The sequence below is a fragment of the Symsagittifera roscoffensis genome, chromosome 5 (assembly GCF_963678635.1).
Source record: "Symsagittifera roscoffensis chromosome 5, txSymRosc1.1, whole genome shotgun sequence".
In the NCBI taxonomy this organism is placed as follows: Eukaryota; Metazoa; Xenacoelomorpha; order Acoela; family Convolutidae; genus Symsagittifera; species Symsagittifera roscoffensis.
In genome coordinates this window covers 43,870,492-43,889,194 of record NC_087066.1, presented here as the reverse complement: position 1 = coordinate 43,889,194, position 18,703 = coordinate 43,870,492, and the positions used below count along the sequence as shown (strand labels likewise).

Below are 18,703 nucleotides of genomic sequence, written 5' to 3'. Positions count from 1 at the left end.
CAGGAGAGTTGGGGCACGGCCCGCAACTCCATGGACATGCTGGAGAAAGTCCTAGAAGACAGCGAAGCTGAAGATCAGGATGGAGAAGCGATGGAATGAAGATGATGAACGAAGAGAACAAGTGAAGGCGTGAGCAAAGAAAAGAAGAGAAGGAGAGAAAACTTGATTGTCTTTGTGTGTTAAAACTTGAACCAATTAACCAAGTTTTGATTATTGAACTTGTTAAACTTTTTGTTTTGATTTAAGTTGGTCAAACCAGACTTTGAAAGTTGTTAAAATTGTTAAAATTGTTGAAAGAGAATTTTAGTTATACTACTTATGTATATATATAGAACATAGGTGAGTATATTTACCTATTTAAACACGACTGAAATTTTTAACCTGTGTAAGACACAATTTCACTGTGTGGCGACATGGTAAGTTTGAGTAAACTCGCTCGAGAAGTTTACTCTACTTTCCTAGCCACAGAGTTTCTTAATTTTAATATTGAAAGGACCGCATAAGTTAATTTTAACGGGTGCGTGGCCGTGCCACGTCTCAGATTTTTAATCACGAAGAGCGAAAAGAAGTTTTATGGCAAGATGACGTAAGTAGTCAGAAAAGAAATTTTATCTAGGACACTCCTCATGGTGCAAATTTAGTGAAAATGTTGAAAGGCAGTGAGATGTAGTACGATGCCATTTGTGAACACGTAGTGAGTTGAGGTGGAGTAGATAAATTTCATTTTCTTATGCGATTTGTAAGATTGATTACAGAGAACTGGAACACTACTTCACGATAACCCGGTGTTATGCGATCAATAGGGACATTGATGGTGACATGTCCGGGGAGTATGTGCCATTCTGCCAGATTGGCACAGCGCAACCTTCCGGCGACACGAAAGAAAACGAATAAAGGCCTTATTAACGAAAAAGTATTGCGAAGGAAGGTAGGAATATTCTAGAATTTTTATTTTTAAAATTTCGATCGAAGAGTGAATATTTCTCAGAAATACAAAAAGACGACCATTTTGACGGAAAAGGACGAAAAAAACAGAACAACGACAAATATTGTGGAAAACGGTCGCACAAGAGACGAGAAACACGAAGCCTCTTATCGTGGCAACAACACACGATAAGACTCTTAGCAGTGGAAATTGGTGGAGAAGGAAGCTTCAGTGGGGAAGGAATATTCCACGGAACCCTCCCGTGCCACAAATTGGAAGAGATCAGGACGTTATCTCAGGAAGATTACGGAAGCGGAGGATTGGTCCCCCAGAGACTGTTTTATGTGAAGGGACTATTTATAACTGACTTTGTATCTACTTGGATGTCGTAGAAGTCTGAATTAACACCGGTATTATTTGATATTTTAGAATATGAGTAGCTAGAAAGAGGAAAGGGTCAATCCATCTCCAATGAATTTAATATAGAACTGTCACACAAAAACATATTAAAATAGGTTGTTCGAGCCGTGTTTTTAATGGCAATCACGTTGTCTGAGGATCCGAGACTCAGCTATGTGGTTGTGTTCGCATGTAAACGAAAGCTGATCAAAAGTCGTTTGACTGATGGCCTAAAAATAGTAACTTTTTACTTAGCCCTAAACAGACCAGAAAATCAACTGGCAAGGTCGAGACGGTGAAAAACGAGTAGAATTAAGGTAACTGACGCCTGCCAGTCGTTAAAAGGTACTTTTTCTACGCTTCGTCGCTGTGTAGTATTTGGGCGAATGTTACATTACTGACCACGAAATGTTGTCACACATTGAAATACCTAAGTCTTTTTGGGTCTTTGCGGTATCAACGTTTGTATTAAATAGTGTAACTTCCATTTTCCCTTTGAGGTTTAACAAATTACATTTATCTTCAATCAGCGGCCTTTTATTTTCTTTGCACCATTTTTCAACATTTGCCGTGTCTTTTTGCAGATGAATTTCTTCAGTAGAGAAGATCTTCATATCGTCACAATAGCCAAAACAATCCGAATTCTCAATGCATTTGGGAAAGTCGTTAATGAATATGATAAAAAATAGAGGGCCAAGAATTGAGCCCTGTGGTACACCGCTAGTTACTTCTTTCAGAGTTGATGAACTTTTATTGATTTTCACAAATTGCATTCTATCTGTTAGATAGTCTTGTATTATGTTTTGTATTTGAATGCCCAGACCTATGTTCCGTAGTTTAGCGATTAGGATACTATGAGGTACTATATCAAAGGCTTTAGAAAAATCTAGATAAAGGACCGATAGTGTTTGAACATTTTTGTCATCGTAGAGTTCATATACTTTGCTCAAAAATTGTACCATTTGTAGTACTGCTGATCTTTTTTGCCGGATGCCGTATTGTGCGTTTTCCAAGAAAGGTTGAACTTTGGGGTATATATTATCAAAGATAATTTTTTCGAAGACCTTCGAGGCGGAGCATAAAAGGCTAATTGGGCGGTAGCACTCAACTGACGCCTTGTTCTTTTCTTTAAAAATTGGGGCCACTTGACTTGTTTTCCAGTAGGTCGGGAAGAGCCGCTTGTTAATGAATGTGCGGAAGAGAAGATAGAGCAATTTTGACAGAGTTTCAGAAAAGTTTTTTAGGATTATAATACCTATACCATCAAAACCTGACGCTTTATTTGTTAAAAGATTTTTGAGAATGTATTCGATTTTGGTTTCTTCAATGTGTATTTGTGTACAGATTTCTTCTGTAGGAGAACAGTTTGTATTTCGTGCGAGAGGGTTAAGATTTGATTCCTTTCGATATACACTGATGAAAAATTCATTAAAAAATGTAGCTTTCTGGGTGTCATCTCTTGTGGATTTTTCCTTGTAAAACATTTTTTGGGGATATTGCCTGGAACTATTTATTTTGTTCAAGTATTTTTGTAGGTCACTGAATCGTCTACTGCTTGTTACTGTTCCTTCGTAAATTGCTTGATCTTCAGTCAATGCTATTGGAAGATTTTTTTCCCAGTTTTTTGTGTTTTAGGATAAGGCTTAAATTAGGTTTGTTTTGCCGATCAATACGCCGTTTTAAGGTTTGTACTCTTTTTAGCATGTGAGACGTACTTGGCGTCACCCACGGGAGAGAGTTGATTTGTGTGATGTAACCTTGGGTACATTGTTCTTTATTTTGTCCCATAACCATGCATACCACTGACGCAGGAGCTCATTTACATTACTGTAACAATACGGTTTGTCTTTTATTTCTTGATTTATTATCGTCCAATCGGCTCTGTTAAACGCCAGATTTCACCTTTGTTTATTTCTTTGATACTGGCTTCCATGTTAATTGTTGCAGAGTAAGCATAATGATCTGAGCATGAATATTTGTCAATGCTGTATGCGTTTGTTGCTGAATGGTCCGTGTGCCAGTTGAGTATCACTCCAGGGTTGTTTGTTAATAAAACATCAAGCTGTTTTTTTTGGAGTCGAATAATTGTTCATAGTCAAGTTCAATGAGCTTTTTTAACACTGCATTTTCATATTCGTCCTTTGAGTGCATCATTTTCCAATGAGTGTATTCAAAATTTATATCTCCCGTAATCGACACTGCGTTACAGTTGTGTTGTATTTGTAATTTTGTTAAGTTTTCGAACAAACTGATGAAGTTTTGTTGTTTCCATTGGTATTTACTGTTTTTCGGGGGATTATAAACACAGCAGAGAATTTGATGATGCCCAGTTTCACCTGTTAGTTTGGCCACTATGCATTCTTCATTTGCTATTTGAGCATCAATTTCTTCGTAATGCACATTTTCTTTTATCGCCATGAGTACGCCTCCGTGATTGGTTTCTAAAGTGGAATTTTTTCTATCTTTGCGAATTATATGTGTGTAATGTCCTCTGAAGCGAACGAAATCGGATTGGAAAAACTACTAGAAATTTCCTGGAGGGCGGCCCTCCAGAGATACTTCGACGAGACGATGCATGCACCTGCGACGGTGACAGCGTACCTGGCTCATCCGTGCACGAGAACTGACCTGCAAGTACGGTTGGCTTGGTGCTTGATGGGCATCAAGAAGGCGGAATATGAAGCCAGCAACGATTCGAAATCACAGGAACAGGAGCTGGAGTTGATGGAAGCTCTGCGAGTGTTGATTTCAAAAGACGATTCTGCGATAGCATCCCCACTCCTGTTTTGGGAGAATGCGTAAAGATCATTCGGCAGAAGGGAGTTGATTGCGAAAGAAACTTCCTTAGGGCACTCCTGGAACTATATCAGGATATGCCGTTGACTGTACCAAATAGGGAGTCGAATGACATGGAGAGCTATCGCAAGTTGGAAGAAGTGAGAAGATATTCCAACAAAGAATTGAAAGTGAACCGGGAGTTGATTGAAGCAGTCAGGGGGCAAAAAGACTTTGCAACACTAGGGAAACTGAAGTCGTTCCAATATGTGTCTGGCGTACCGGGGATGGCGTATAATCCCTTCGTGAATGAAGAAGCCAGGGAAGCGTACTTCGACTATGAGCAAGTCATAGTACTCAATTTCTGGGTTGAACGGATTAAAGAAACTGGAATGATGATGGTGGAACAACCCAAGCTGGGAATTATCTTAGAAGAACGAGTGGTCGAACCCTCGGCTCCCGAGCTAAAGGGGCAAGTGAGTTTTGATTGCGGTTCTTGGGACGGTCCCTTGAAAACAAGTCTAGTAACGATGTGGGAACTCATGAAGCCTTCTTGGTGTCCTCATCCTAACGCCGGTTTAATCTGGGACATGACGGCGGATATCACGTTAGACCTGGATGATGACGCAAGTTTACATGATCTGGCCATGATACACCATCTGCTGGCCATGAGGTTGACGAAGCGGAAGAGCAACCCATCCACGGAGCTATCCGAGGAAAGTCCATTGAGCAATTGGCGGAGTAGATAAATTTCATTTTCTTATGCGATTTGTAAGATTGATTACAGAGAACTGGAACACTACTTCACGATAACCCGGTGTTATGCGATCAATAGGGACATTGATGGTGACATGTCCGGGGAGTATGTGCCATTCTGCCAGATTGGCACAGCGCAACCTTCCGGCGACACGAAAGAAAACGAATAAAGGCCTCATTAACGAAAAAGTATTGCGAAGGAGGGTAGGAATATTCTAGAATTTTTATTTTTAAAATTTTGATCGAAGAGTGAATATTTCTCAGAAAAACAAAAAGACGACCATTTTGACGGAAAAGGACAAAAAAAACAGAACAACGACAAATATTGTGGAAAACGGTCGCACAAGAGACGAGAAACACGAAGCCTCTTATCGTGGCAACAACACACGATAAGACTCTTAGCAGTGGAAATTGGTGGAGAAGGAAGCTTCAGTGGGGAAGGAATATTCCACGGAACCCTCCCGTGCCACAAATTGGAAGAGATAAGGACGTAATGAAATCCCCCAGAGACTGTTTTATGTGAAGGGACTATTTATAACTGACTTTGTATCTACTTGGATGTCGTAGAAGTCTGAATTAACACCGGTATTATTTGATATTTTAGAATATGAGTAGCTAGAAAGAGGAAAGGGTCAATCCATCTCCAATGGATTTAATATAGAACTGTCACACAAAAACATATTAAAATAGGTTGTTCGAGCCGTGTTTTTAATGGCAATCACGTAGTCTGAGGATCCGAGACTCAGCTATGTGGTTGTGTTCGCATGTAAACGAAAGCTGATCAAAAGTCGTTTGACTGATGGCCTAAAAATAGTAAATTTTTACTTAGCCCTAAACAGACCAGAAAATCAACTGGCAAGGTCGAGACGGTGAAAAACGAGTAGAATTAAGGTAACTGACGCCTGCCAGTCGTTAAAAGGTACTTTTTCTACGCTTCGTCGCTGTGTAGTATTTGGGCGAATGTTACATTACTGACCACGAAATGTTGTCACACATTGAAATACCTAAGTCTTTTTGGGTCTTTGCGGTATCAACATTTGTATTAAATAGTGTAACTTCCATTTTCCCTTTGAGGTTTAACAAATTACATTTATCTTCAATCAGCGGCCTTTTATTTTCTTTGCACCATTTTTCAACATTTGCCGTGTCTTTTTGCAGATGAATTTCTTCAGTAGACAAGATCTTCATATCGTCACAATAGCCAAAACAATCCGAATTCTCAATGCATTTGGGAAAGTCGTTAATGAATATGATAAAAAGTAGAGGGCCAAGAAATGAGCCCTGTGGTACACCGCTAGTTACTTCTTTCAGAGTTGATGAACTTTTATTGATTTTCACAAATTGCATTCTATCTGTTAGATAGTCTTGTATTATGTCTTGTATTTGAATGCCCAGACCTATGTTCCGTAGTTTAGCGATTAGGATACTATGAGGTACTTTATCAAAGGCTTTAGAAAAATCTAGATAAAGGACCGATAGTGTTTGAACATTTTTGTCATCGTAGAGTTCATATACTTTGCTCAAAAATTGTACCATTTGTAGTACTGCTGATCTTTTTTGCCGGATGCCGTATTGTGCGTTTTCCAAGAAAGGTTGAACTTTGGGGTATATATTATCAAAAATAATTTTTTCGAAGACCTTCGAGGCGGAGCATAAAAGGCTAATTGGGCGGTAGCACTCAACTGACGCCTTGTTCTTTTCTTTAAAAATTGGGGCCACTTGACTTGTTTTCCAGTAGGTCGGGAAGAGCCGCTTGTTAATGAATGTGCGGAAGAGAAGATAGAGTGATTTTGACAGAATTTCAGAAAGGTTTTTTAGGATTATAATACCTATACCATCAAAACCTGACGCTTTATTTGTTAAAAGATTTTTGAGAATGTATTCGATTTTGGTTTCTTCAATGTGTATTTGTGTACAGATTTCTTCTGTAGGAGAACAGTTTGTATTTCGTGCGAGAGGGTTAAGATTTGATTCCTTTCGATATACACTGATGAAAAATTCATTAAAAAATGTAGCTTTCTGGGTGTCATCTCTTGTGGATTTTTCCTTGTAAAACATTTTTTGGGGATATTGCCTGGAACTATTTATTTTGTTCAAGTATTTTTGTAGGTCACTGAATCGTCTACTGCTTGTTACTGTTCCTTCGTAAATTGCTTGATCTTCAGTCAATGCTATTGGAAGATTTTTTTTCCAGTTTTTTGTGTTTTAGGATAAGGCTTAAATTAGGTTTGTTTTGCCGATCAATACGCCGTTTTAAGGTTTGTACTCTTTTTAGCATGTGAGACGTACTTGGCGTCACCCACGGGAGAGAGTTGATTTGTGTGATGTAACATTGGGTACATTTTTCTTTATTTTGTCCCATAACCATGCATACCACTGACGCAGGAGCTCATTTACATTACTGTAACAATACGGTTTGTCTTTTATTTCTTGATTTATTATCGTCCAATCGGCTCTGTTAAACGCCAGATTTCACCTTTGTTTATTTCTTTGATACTGGCTTCCATGTTAATTGTTGCAGAGTAAGCATAATGATCTGAGCATGAATATTTGTCAATGCTGTATGCGTTTGTTGCTGAATGGTCCGTGTGCCAGTTGAGTATCACTCCAGGGTTGTTGGTTAATAAAACATCAAGCTGCTTTTTTTGGAGTCGAATAATTGTTCATAGTCAAGTTCAATGAGCTTTTTTAACACTGCATTTTCATATTCGTCCTTTGAGTGCATCATTTTCCAATGAGTGTATTCAAAATTTATATCTCCCGTAATCGACACTGCGTTACAGTTGTGTTGTATTTGTAATTTTGTTAAGTTTTCGAACAAACTGATGAAGTTTTGTTGTTTCCATTGGTATTTACTGTTTTTCGGGGGATTATAAACACAGCAGAGAATTTGATGATGCCCAGTTTCACCTGTTAGTTTGGCCACTATGCATTCTTCATTTGCTATTTGAGCATCAATTTCTTCGTAATGCACATTTTCTTTTATCGCCATGAGTACGCCTCCGTGATTGGTTTTTAAAGTGGAATTTTTTCTATCTTTGCGAATTATATTAAAACCAGCAAAATGCAGAGCTTTATCTGGTATTTCCTCTACCAGCCATGTCTCTGTGAGACATAGTATATCGTAGTCTGTTAGAAAAAAGGCATTTGATAGAGCTATTCTTCTGTTGATGTCTAAAATACTTCTGACATTTAGGCATAACATTTCTAAATACTTAGCAGTAGGTAGTCAATTGCTTTCTTCTACTTTTTTCCAATTTCCACTTTTTTCGTCATATTGGTAAAGGACAAGGTCCCTTAGCCTTAGGCTTTTAGCTGATACGCCAATTTCTATCATTGTTCGTCTTTTCATAAGAAGTTTGTTCTCAATCAGAAATTCACTTGGGCTAAGCTCTTTTGACACAAAAAGAGTTTTGTCGTAGTTTTTCAATTTTGCCAAGGACATTAGTATCAGTCGTTTTTGCCATTCATTTGATACATTTACAACTTTTGTGCGTGGCCTTTTTCCTTCTTCATATTTTCATAAACGTTTTAAATCTGTGATTTTTGCTTCAACTGTTAAGAACGCAAACAGTTTGTTCACCTCTTCCAAGTCGGGTTCGTGTCTATCTCTTGAACTTTTTGAGTCCAGTTCAAGCAGTCCTCTTATCCGGATTCCGTTATAGCTTGATTCTGGTTTCTTTAAGGCAGGTTGCTTTGGCTCATTTCTGTTTTCTGGTTTTTTGTTTGCCTCGTCTATCTTTTGCTTAAGTGAATCTATCTCTTGTTTAAATGTAGAGAATTGTTCGGCGATTTCATTTAGTTTTGTTTCGGCAATGGATGGACGGGTTTGGATCAAATCGTTGATCATCGACTCTTTCCTTTTGTTTCCAACACAACAGTTACAGAGCAGGAGGACGTTCTGGCTGGTCTCCGAAATTCCAAGGATGGTAGTTTCAGATATTCCAGTGCATGTTTTTGTCATGTGCATAACATCGCAACAGGCAATGCAATTAAAGATTTGACTTTTGTTTGTGATCGGCTTTTTGCATGTTTTACAAGATTTCTCAGATGCTTGCGAGACGCTAGCATTTCTGCGTCTTTCTTCTGAGCCCATATTGCTCAAAAAATCTTCTCAGAACTGACACTACAAGGTATAAAACCTCAGGAGAAGACCAGACTAGAGAAGACTTATTGAGTTTTTTGATTCCCTTGGACTGATACTCCAAGGTATAAAAACCTCAGGAGAAACTAGTCTCAAGAAAATCAGACTCACCAGAACTAGTGCGATGAGGATTGGGCTGCTTGTTTTTTCTTTGCTGCTGCTCTCTTTGATTTGGTGGGCCGTACTCTGGATTTTGATCTTTGCTGAAGTACTAGTGAACGAAGGTTGTGACGTTTCGAAAGTACTTTGTTGAGCAACTTCAGCTCAAGAGACGGCGGGGGATGTAGTTTAGAGAGGGCAACAACTGTATCAATGTCGTTTTGTTTCTGTTTAGGAAGAAGTTGTTTTATCGCGTCGATGATGAGAGTATTCGTCTTCCGTAACTTTTCAAAAGTGTGAGGGGTAACGTCTCGACGAATGTATATGATCGCAGCTATTTGATGCTGAAACTTCGTGAAGATTTCAGTTAACTGCTCCGGGGAACACTTCGTATTAAAGTTTTTGGGATGTTTTGTGATACTATTGTTTATCACGTCGTGCCAGAGAATGATTTCTCTGGATTTTAGGGAACCGTTTCTAAGTAACCACTGCAATTTCTTGAGTTTACTCACGTTGTTTTGGTTGGGGCTTAGTCCCGATTTCGCAAAAGGGAATCTTCGATACTTTACCCTTAGATCGTAGGGTAGGTAGTCAAGGGTCCTTCTGAGTGAGCTTGCTCCAACTACAATCATGTGATCCACCAACCTGTGTCCACCCACTAGTGTCCACGCGCGGTAGCAGTGGTAAATGAATCCAGTCAAAGTCATTTGAAGTAATTGCAGGGGACCACCACGGCTGTCCCAATCTATCAACAATTTATCTGAAACTATTTAATAAGTTTCATTCTAGCTGTTGTTAGGAACACTACCTGTGTGCGCTCCTTTGTGTACCTAAGATGTAGTACACTCCAAGTACAAGAAGAAGGAGTTGAAGCAGTTTCTGAAATATCCCGGCCTTTAAACCGCTTAAATTGAGAAGTCAACTCTTCAGTTTAAAATGTTTACGCGTCTTTGGGTGCGGTACCAGAAATTTCATTCAAGTGATTGTTTACTTTAAAAAAAAAGGTAAATTATAAATGGGGCCCTTCCATTTAGGTACGGCCGTGCACAATCTGGATAGGGCCTATATCAGCATTATATAAAAACAACAATAAACATTATTTCAGGAATTAAATCAAGCCAGCATTTAATGCGTTGTCATTAAAGGTATTTACTTCAACCATACCTCCTCTCTAATAGCACTGATCAAACTTATAATAATGTAATCTAAAACTTGTCAGGATTACGTAATGGTGGATACTCACAAGTACCAAAATAATAAATCAGTCCCATTTGTAACAAAATAAAAAATCAATCGCGTTAGTACCAAAAATATTCAACTGGCCAAAGACTACTAAGCCGACTATTTTATGCTCTTTGTTTAAGGTAGCCGGTGGGCGCGTTACGCCGCTTCGCGGAGATAACCGGCTCTAATTTTTTTGTAGAGTCCTACCCTCTGTTGGCAAGCTCGCTACACATTGGCGCGACCGCGGCGGTCACAATTCTGTTGTTTAGTTTTCTTCTGTTTGAACAGTAGAAACCTAATGTAATAATTCGTTGGCTCACTATTTGAGTTGAAAAATTTTACAAATGGGATTTCACTTTCGTAGTGTCCTACGCAATTTAATTATTGCGAGGGACATAACGATTTTATCCTTGCGTAGTGCGCGTGAGGGGAGCGGCGTGGTTGTTCCCATCCTTAACGTAAGTGAATTCCATCCAGTGTCCCTTCTTGATTGCTAGGCCTTCAGACCTCTGATCCCTTCACTATCCTACTGGTCACATTTTCCAGTGATGTCTCTCAGTAGTTATTCAAGGTTCCAAAGCTATCTGAAAACCCTTTCAACGCCCCAACTTCGGGTACCGGCCAAATACTGCTATTTAGATCGAAACGATCAACCCTATTGAAAAACAGTATAAGTATACTAGCAATTAAAATGAAGGTCCGATCCATCAATTCTGAAAATCAAAGTCACTGTCCATTTTCTACTTTTTTTCTGGTTTTTCTTCTAATTGTTTTCCTTTTTTTTGTTTTGGTTTGAATTTTGTTTTTTTACCAGTTTTTCTGTTTCTCTAGTGCCCCCCCATACTCGGTTAGCTAAGCCTCGTATTCAAAATCGCACCAATAAAAGTTTCACAAGTTTCCCTAAAAAGCTATCACCGTACGACCAGAAGGTGGTCACGTTCAAGTTGAACTGTACCATCAGTACTCTAGAATGGGCATGTAGCCCGGAGCTGCGTCAAGTGGGTTCGATCCCGTAATCATGATTTCGTAAAATTCTCAGGATTGCCATGAAAACACTATGAAAGAGTCGTCCGCTTACGCCGCATTTGAGATTAACAGAAATAGAAGCTATAACCATTGGTTCGAGGGTCAAGGACACTACCTCTTGTGTTTTTGTACCTCATTCTATTGGAGCCATTTCGATTCGCTCAAGACATGGGACTACAAATGCGTGTTACAGCTCAAAACCACTACTAAAATACACTCTCACACTGGAATTAAGAGCGCCCCCATGGCTAGGTCTCTAAAAACCTATAACACGCGAACGTCGTTGAAAACTCTAAAAGGATACCAATAATTTTTTTTATTAATCAATGGTTTTTTGATCCAATTCAGATGGAACAACCTAAAATTCACCTCATTTTTACATTACTGTGTAAATTACACTCAAAAAATTAAATTCAAAACTCACATGATGACGCGACTCTAAAATTAGACGAATGATGTAATTAAAGCAATTCTGGACGTTTTAAGTCAAGTAGTTTTATTGTCTGGACCATTGAGTCGCTCCACTCGTCGACCTGCGCATTAAAGATTCTTCTTACTCCAGTAGTAACACTCTCGCAATAACTCTCGGCGCTTCTATCAGGAACCAGACAGCTCTACTCGAATTGATACTTAATATTATTAGACAAATTGCGAAGACAGCAATTTGTTTCCAGACTGATGATTTTTTGTCCACTTTCCGCGAATTATCTTTCGAGTCTTTTCATTTTATTGATTTGTTATTTCAATTGCTGCGATAACCTTGAGCATGACATGCTAATTCAAAATTTTCAAAAAACACTATTTCTCCCAAACTCGAGGTTATGCTTCAGATCACGACCGACTGGCACAGGACATATTCCCTTTGGATCTTTTTTGGGAATCAACAACCCAGGAAATCAAGATCAAACTTCATAATACGACCGACTGGCATAGGATTTATCTCTTTAGAACTTTTTTGGGTATAAGTAAACCAGGTATATCCCTCATTAGTGCAGTTTGTAGGGTCCAGCCATAGATTTCCCTAGATTTCTCTATACAAGGAAAATTATCCACAAATTGCGTTCGTCCAAATTTAATGCTATAATCGCTCTTCTGCCAAGCACCCTCAGCGCCCCTTTGTTTGCTGCTGACACCCGGATTCTGGAGTCTATCAGGTCATCTTTATCAAATCCCATCCGTGTCCTTGTTATGATTGGTATCACGCTCAAGATGGCTCCTGTATCTACTAACCCCTTCAAGGCGTCTGACTTCCATTTAGATCCAGTACATGAGTGGAGATACGTCCGCTCTCGGATCCAAATGCATGGCGTCCTCCTCAAGCATGGCGCAATGTCCATTTGATCTTACTTTGAGTTACTCTCGGCCCACAAAATCTGGCCCGCCAGGTCATCGTCACAAGTTATCATCATCTTTGTAAAAATGTTGGTTCCATTTATATTCAGCATGACCTCGTCGGGACCATTTGTTTCGGTGTACCTGCTGTCTTTCCTTATCGATTTCCCGTCGCCTCTTGTTAGTAGCGCTCTGAAAGCTTTCGACGGAGTTTGAGGACTAATAGCAGGAAATTAGTCCGAATATACGTCTATGTACATCAGTGTTTGGTCACTTGGTTCGCTCAGGTTCCTCATTACTTTGTGGCCAGCTACGGAGATTATCGACAATATCCTCGATCCAATTTTTGTGATCCCGATCGGCTTCCCGGTTTCCATCTTCAAAGTTTTGCAATTGCTCCTGATCTTGAGAGCGTCGCTTAGCTCAGGTTCGGTTCTTACTCCTGACAATGTTTCACCTTTTTGCAGTTTTTCTTTTTCCTGTATCAGCCTTTGTTCAATTTCTTTCGAAGCCAGATCTTGTTTCACTTTGTTTATAGCATCTGCTGCTGCTTTATAGTAATTTATCTCCAGCGTTCCTTTGGCTTCTATTCCTTTGATTTCTTTCTCTCGGTTACCGCTTTTACAGAATTTGACCACAGTTCAAACTTTATTTACGTCCTTGTTTTGAAAGTCGTTTTCTGCCTGTCTATTTCTGGTGTTCTCTACAGCTGCTAGCGCTAACTTGTGTTTCGTGTGATTCTTATTCTTCACGGCTTAACAAAACAGAGAAAACTTCATCCTGAAGTGATCTTCCTGGCCACAGAAGAAATATCTCGCGCCAATCTTGATTATCAAGCCACTGTAGATTTCACGCTCTTCCATCTGGTTCACGTCGTCACCAACTGTTGTTTAACCCAGGATTTTCATCCCTTGTTTGTAGGAAGTGCAATCCGCTACGTAATAATCTGCTGATCCCTCAATGGCGCACAATCTCTTGGCTTGTACCACGTCGATCTTTGCTGTTGGTTCCCCCTCGAAAATTTCGGCCCGCCGAAAATGAAAACTTTTTTGGTTTCATTAACATGTATTCTCTAGATTTCTGGCTCAATTGTTCTGGTGTCAGTGCATGGTCTTTCGATAGCGTATAATAGGTTGCCATCATTGTTCTCAAATCGTCACTTTTCCCGTCGTCGATGAACTTTGAAGCAAAACTGAGGTTTCTCCTGTTAGTTGACTCCTCCGTATCACTTCTTCTTCTCAAGCTCTCTAAATGATCCAGAATTGGATATATTGATTCGTCATCCTTTTGCCTCAACTTCTCAATTCTCATCATTGCTTGATCTCCCTTCATTCCAGAGCCGAAACGATTCAACAGTCTTTCGAAAATCTCGATGTGCAAGCTTGTCTCTCATCACTCAAGTTATCCTGCCCTAGATGCAGGCTCATTAACTCCACCCAGGTGTCTATGCAACCGTCCGAATCAATTTTAAATTCTTTGGTTTTCTTGGAGGTTTTCCTCGATTTGCCGCCTCCCCTTTCGCTTGACTCAGTCTTTCGTTTTTCGTTGCTGACTTCCCTGGTTCCAATCCTATGATAGTATGGATCTCCGGCAATGGAATGGATTCTTGTTTTTTACGATGTGCTTCTACAAAGTCCATCCTTGTTCCAGGTTGTTTTCCGGTTTTCTCTGCTGTCGCTTCATCCTGATTAATAGAATTTCTCAGGAGCGCATCCAATTTGGACTGTATGGCACAGGAGTTTTCTGCCTGATATCTGCTCATTGTATCCATTCTTGTCTCCAGACTCCATAGTTTGTCGCTTACGGTTTCGTACCGTTTTTTCTTCATTTCTTCTATGACTTTCTTGATGAACCTCTCCCGTTTCTTGTCAGTCTGATTTACTCTTACGGCCATCTGTAGTAACTTCTCCTCGGTTGCTATCGCCATGGTGAAGTAGTTATCAAGGTTCTTGTTTTTGTTATACCTGACCTCCCTTTTCAACTCTTCTCGGTCTTCTTCACTGCTCTTGAGTTTTTTGTCTATCTGCTCCAACTTTTGCTTCAAATGCCCCAACTCTACTGGCGGTACCTTCGATTCAGTTGCAGTCCCCACTGTAGGTCTCTATGTTCTGCCCGTGGATTCTTCTCCACCTTCACCGGCCTCCTTTCTTATGGCGGAAACTGTTACAAAGGTCTTGCTTTTGCCGATCCAAGTTATCATCTCTTCTTTATCTTTTGGCCTCATCCCCAACATGGCAGCAAATTCTCCGCGAAGGACGTCTTTTTCGACTAAGAATCAACTTTTATGGTTTCTGGTATGTTGCCAGTGATCTAATTACCATAGCAAATTAGCGAGAACTCGATTGTCTTTGCTTCCTGCTCATAGATATTTGACATTTGTGTTGTTTCCGTCGTTTTTTCCCGACGTCGTCAATAATTTGCTGAGGTGTCTCTAGATCAATTTTTCCGACGGGTGCATTGCTTCGTTTCTCAAGTTTTTCTTCTGTTGCATCCTTTTGCAGTTGCTTTTCCTTGTTATTCCGCGTATTCACCATGCTAACTGATTTAGTTTAGCAGGACTGTCTCAGGAACTTGTGTAAAATCTTCTCACCCCCAATATTGATAGCAAAAAATGATTCTAATGTCTATAAAATTTCCTGCGGTCCCTCAACCAATTGCAATTAGAAAAGCTTAGATAGTGTTGCCTACACCGGTTATGATTAAAAATTACTCAAAATGAAGTCTGATTATCCTAAAAGTGTGTAATTTTTTTTTGAACTCCGATCAAATGAAAACTCGAAAGTGTTACAAAATCTCTATCAAAATGTGTATTATATCAACAATGTCAAAACTTTCGTTCCAAAAAACTTGTCTGGTATCTGGTTTTCACGCGTTATCTCCACTACTCTTGTGGATATGAGATTTTTTACCTTATTGGTTTCTAGAAAACATATCTCCGATCCTCCCACCTGATCCGGCCAGACCAACTTTTTTTTATCTTGAGTTCACTATGGGTTACCTTCGCGCTTAAACTCCTGTTTCTAGTCTTTGTTGCAGTCAATATTGACCCTGATTAAAATAATGTAACCAAATTGACGAAGCCGATTGTTTGATTACACTAATCAGACCAGCCTTTGTATAATTTCTAACTACAACCCTTATCTTAACCGCCCTCCCTATTTTATAATCCCTATTTTATAATTTTATAACCTCCCCATTTTATAGCCGCCCACTTAGGTGAAAAAACCCCTTGAGCGCGATGGGCGCTAAATTGTTCCAGAGAAATCCCGTAGAAACTGTTTCCAAGCTCTGATCAAGTAAAAACGATTGCTCAAGTAAAATTTGTGGGGTGCCGCTTAGTCACTTTATACCTATCTCCTAGAAAACAAATTGGAAGTTAACGATACATGTTTGACCAAACAGCACACTCCGGTGATCTCCTCCAGTAGTCACACTGCACCGGTCACATTTGTTGTAGCCTATTCCCAGTAGTGTCCCTTCTTGATTCCCAGTCCTTCGTACCTCTGATCCCTTCACTATCGTACTGGTCACTTTTTCCAGTGATGTCTCCCAGTAGTTATTCATGGTTCCAAAGCTATCTGAAACCCCTTTCAACGCCCCAACTTCGGGCACCGCCAAATACTGCTATTTAGATCGAAACGATCAGTTCTATTAAAAAACAGTATAAGTATACTAGCATTTAAAATGAAGGTCCGATCCATCAATTCTGAAAATCAAGGTCACTGTCCATTTTCTACTTTTTTTCTGGTTTTTCTTTTAATTGTTTTCCTTTTTTTTGTTTTGAGTTGAATCATGTTTTCTTACCCGTTTTTCTGTTTCTCTAGTGCCCCCCCCCCATACTCGGTTAGCTAAGCCTCGTATTCGAAAGCGCACCAAGAAAAGTTTCACAAATTTCCGTAAAAAGCTATCACAGTACGACCAGAAGGTGGTCACGTTCCTGTTGAACCGTACCATCACTACTCTAGAATGGGCATGTAGCCCGGAGCTGCGTCAAGTGGGTTCGATCCCGTAATCATGATTTCGTAAAAATCTCAGGATTGCCATGAAAACACTATGAAAGAGTCGTTCGCTTACGCCGCATTTGAGATTAAGAGAAATAGGAGCTATAACCATTGGCTCAAGGGTCAAGGACACTACCTCTTGTGTTTTTGTACCTCATTCTATTGGAGCCAATTCGATTCGCTCAAGAATTGGGACTACAAATGCGTGTTGCAGCTTAAAAGCCACTACCAAAATACCCTCTCACTCTGGAATTAAGAGCGCCCCCATGGCTAGGTCTCTAAAAACCTAAACCACGCGAACGTCGTTGAAAACTCTAAAATTATACCAATAGTTTTTATTAGACAATGATTTTTTGATCCATTTCAGATGGATCAACCTAGAACCCGCCTCTTCAACATTACTGTGTAAAATACACTAGAAAAAATAAGTTCAAAGCTCACATGGTGACGCGACTCTAAAATTAGGTGAATGATGTAACTAAAGCACCCTAGAAGTTTTCATTCAAGTAGTTTTATTGTCTGGACCATTGAGTCGCTCCACTCGTCGACCTGCGCAAGAAAGATTCTTCTTACTCCAGTAGTAACACTCTCGCATTAACTCTCGACGTTCTCTATCAGGAACAAGACAGCTCTACTCGAATTATTAGTTAATATTATTAGACAAATTGCGAATACAGCAATTTGTTTCCAGACTGATGATTTTTTGTCCAATTTCCGCGAATTATCTTTCAAGTCTTCTTATTTTATTGATTTGTTATTTCAATTGCTGCGATAACCTTGAGCATGACATGCTTATTGAAAATGTTCTTAAAGTTCTATTTCCCCCAAACTCGAGGTTATGCTTCAGATCACGACCGACTGGCACAGGACATATTCCCTTTAGATCTTTTCTGGGTATCAACAACCCAGCAAATCAAAATCAAATTTCATAATACGACCGACTGGCACAGGATTTCTTCCCTCTAGATCTTTTTGGGTATAAGCAAACCAGGTATATCCCTCTTTATTGCAGTTTGTAGGGTCCAGCCATATATATGCTAAAATTACGGCAAGAGCTTCTTCAAATGCTAAACCAACTTTCTCTACATACCATACTTCGTTGCACTCGAAATGGGCTTTAGTAAGTACCTTGTACAATTGTCTTTACCCCAAAACCGAAGGTGATTTTTCTTGCTCATACAGTTTCTTAAGTGCTATATGTGTTTTGCTTCTTTGAGTGGTACATGCGCTTACAAAGTCTTCATATCTAGAGATACACAAGTTCATTGCGCTCAAGGCAAATACTCTATAAGATTTTTGTCGTTTGTAGAGAAATTTCTCACTTCTAGAGTTGGCTTTGGTGTTTCCTAACTTTTCTCACAAATTTCTGCAAGCACCTGGTTCAGGTTATAACCGGAGCTAATAGGCATCGAGAGGACCGGTATCATAAGGGTATACTTTTTATGGATCCTCGCCAAACCATAAAAACTGGCGTGTTGCCCCCCCCCCCCCAGTAGACCTCATCCTCGTGTAACAACTTCACTTATTTTGTCTGTTTTTCTCATAGCAACAGCTCCTTGTTAAGGTTTTACTCTTTTTTCATTACAATCGAATCACTGGTTTATCTAATTTTACGTGAACTAGTTTGAATCTAATAAAAACTAATCGCATCATCTCAAATTTTTTGTTTAACAATTTTGGCATAGGCCTGTTGCCACTGCCTCGATCTCACAAAGTGCTTCCCCAAGTACTTTTGTTTTCCCAGATCCGGAAAAAAGATGTCAATATTGGCAAGAAATTGAGTCTCATTAAACTTTTTTCCCCGACCGGAAACTTTGGTCTTTACGACAAAACCTGTTGAAGCCAAACTGGTGCTGCATTATCATCAAGAGCTTTTGTCGATCCCTAATCGTGTTTCCTAAGAGGTCGTACTTGTCTTTCAGATAGTTGTTGTTGTATTTTGTCCATTGAAACTTAAGTATCCTATTACCAAAGGCCAACACTTTTAACGCCCTCTATACTGCCCATTTTGCCTTTTCCTAA

At 39.6% G+C, this 18,703-nt stretch overlaps 1 protein-coding gene across 1 annotated transcript in view; it reads right to left on the bottom strand.

Moving 5' to 3' along the window:
• LOC134846062 (protein angel homolog 2-like) overlaps nucleotides 1–9,879 on the bottom strand; it is a 513,790-nt gene extending 503,911 nt beyond the window's left edge. Inside the window, exon 1 of the mRNA XM_063863249.1 lies at nucleotides 9,867–9,879. The gene's annotated coding sequence lies outside the window, so the exon portion shown is untranslated. The remainder of the gene's footprint in view (nucleotides 1–9,866) is intronic.
• Between the last annotated feature and the right edge of the window lie 8,824 nt (nucleotides 9,880–18,703).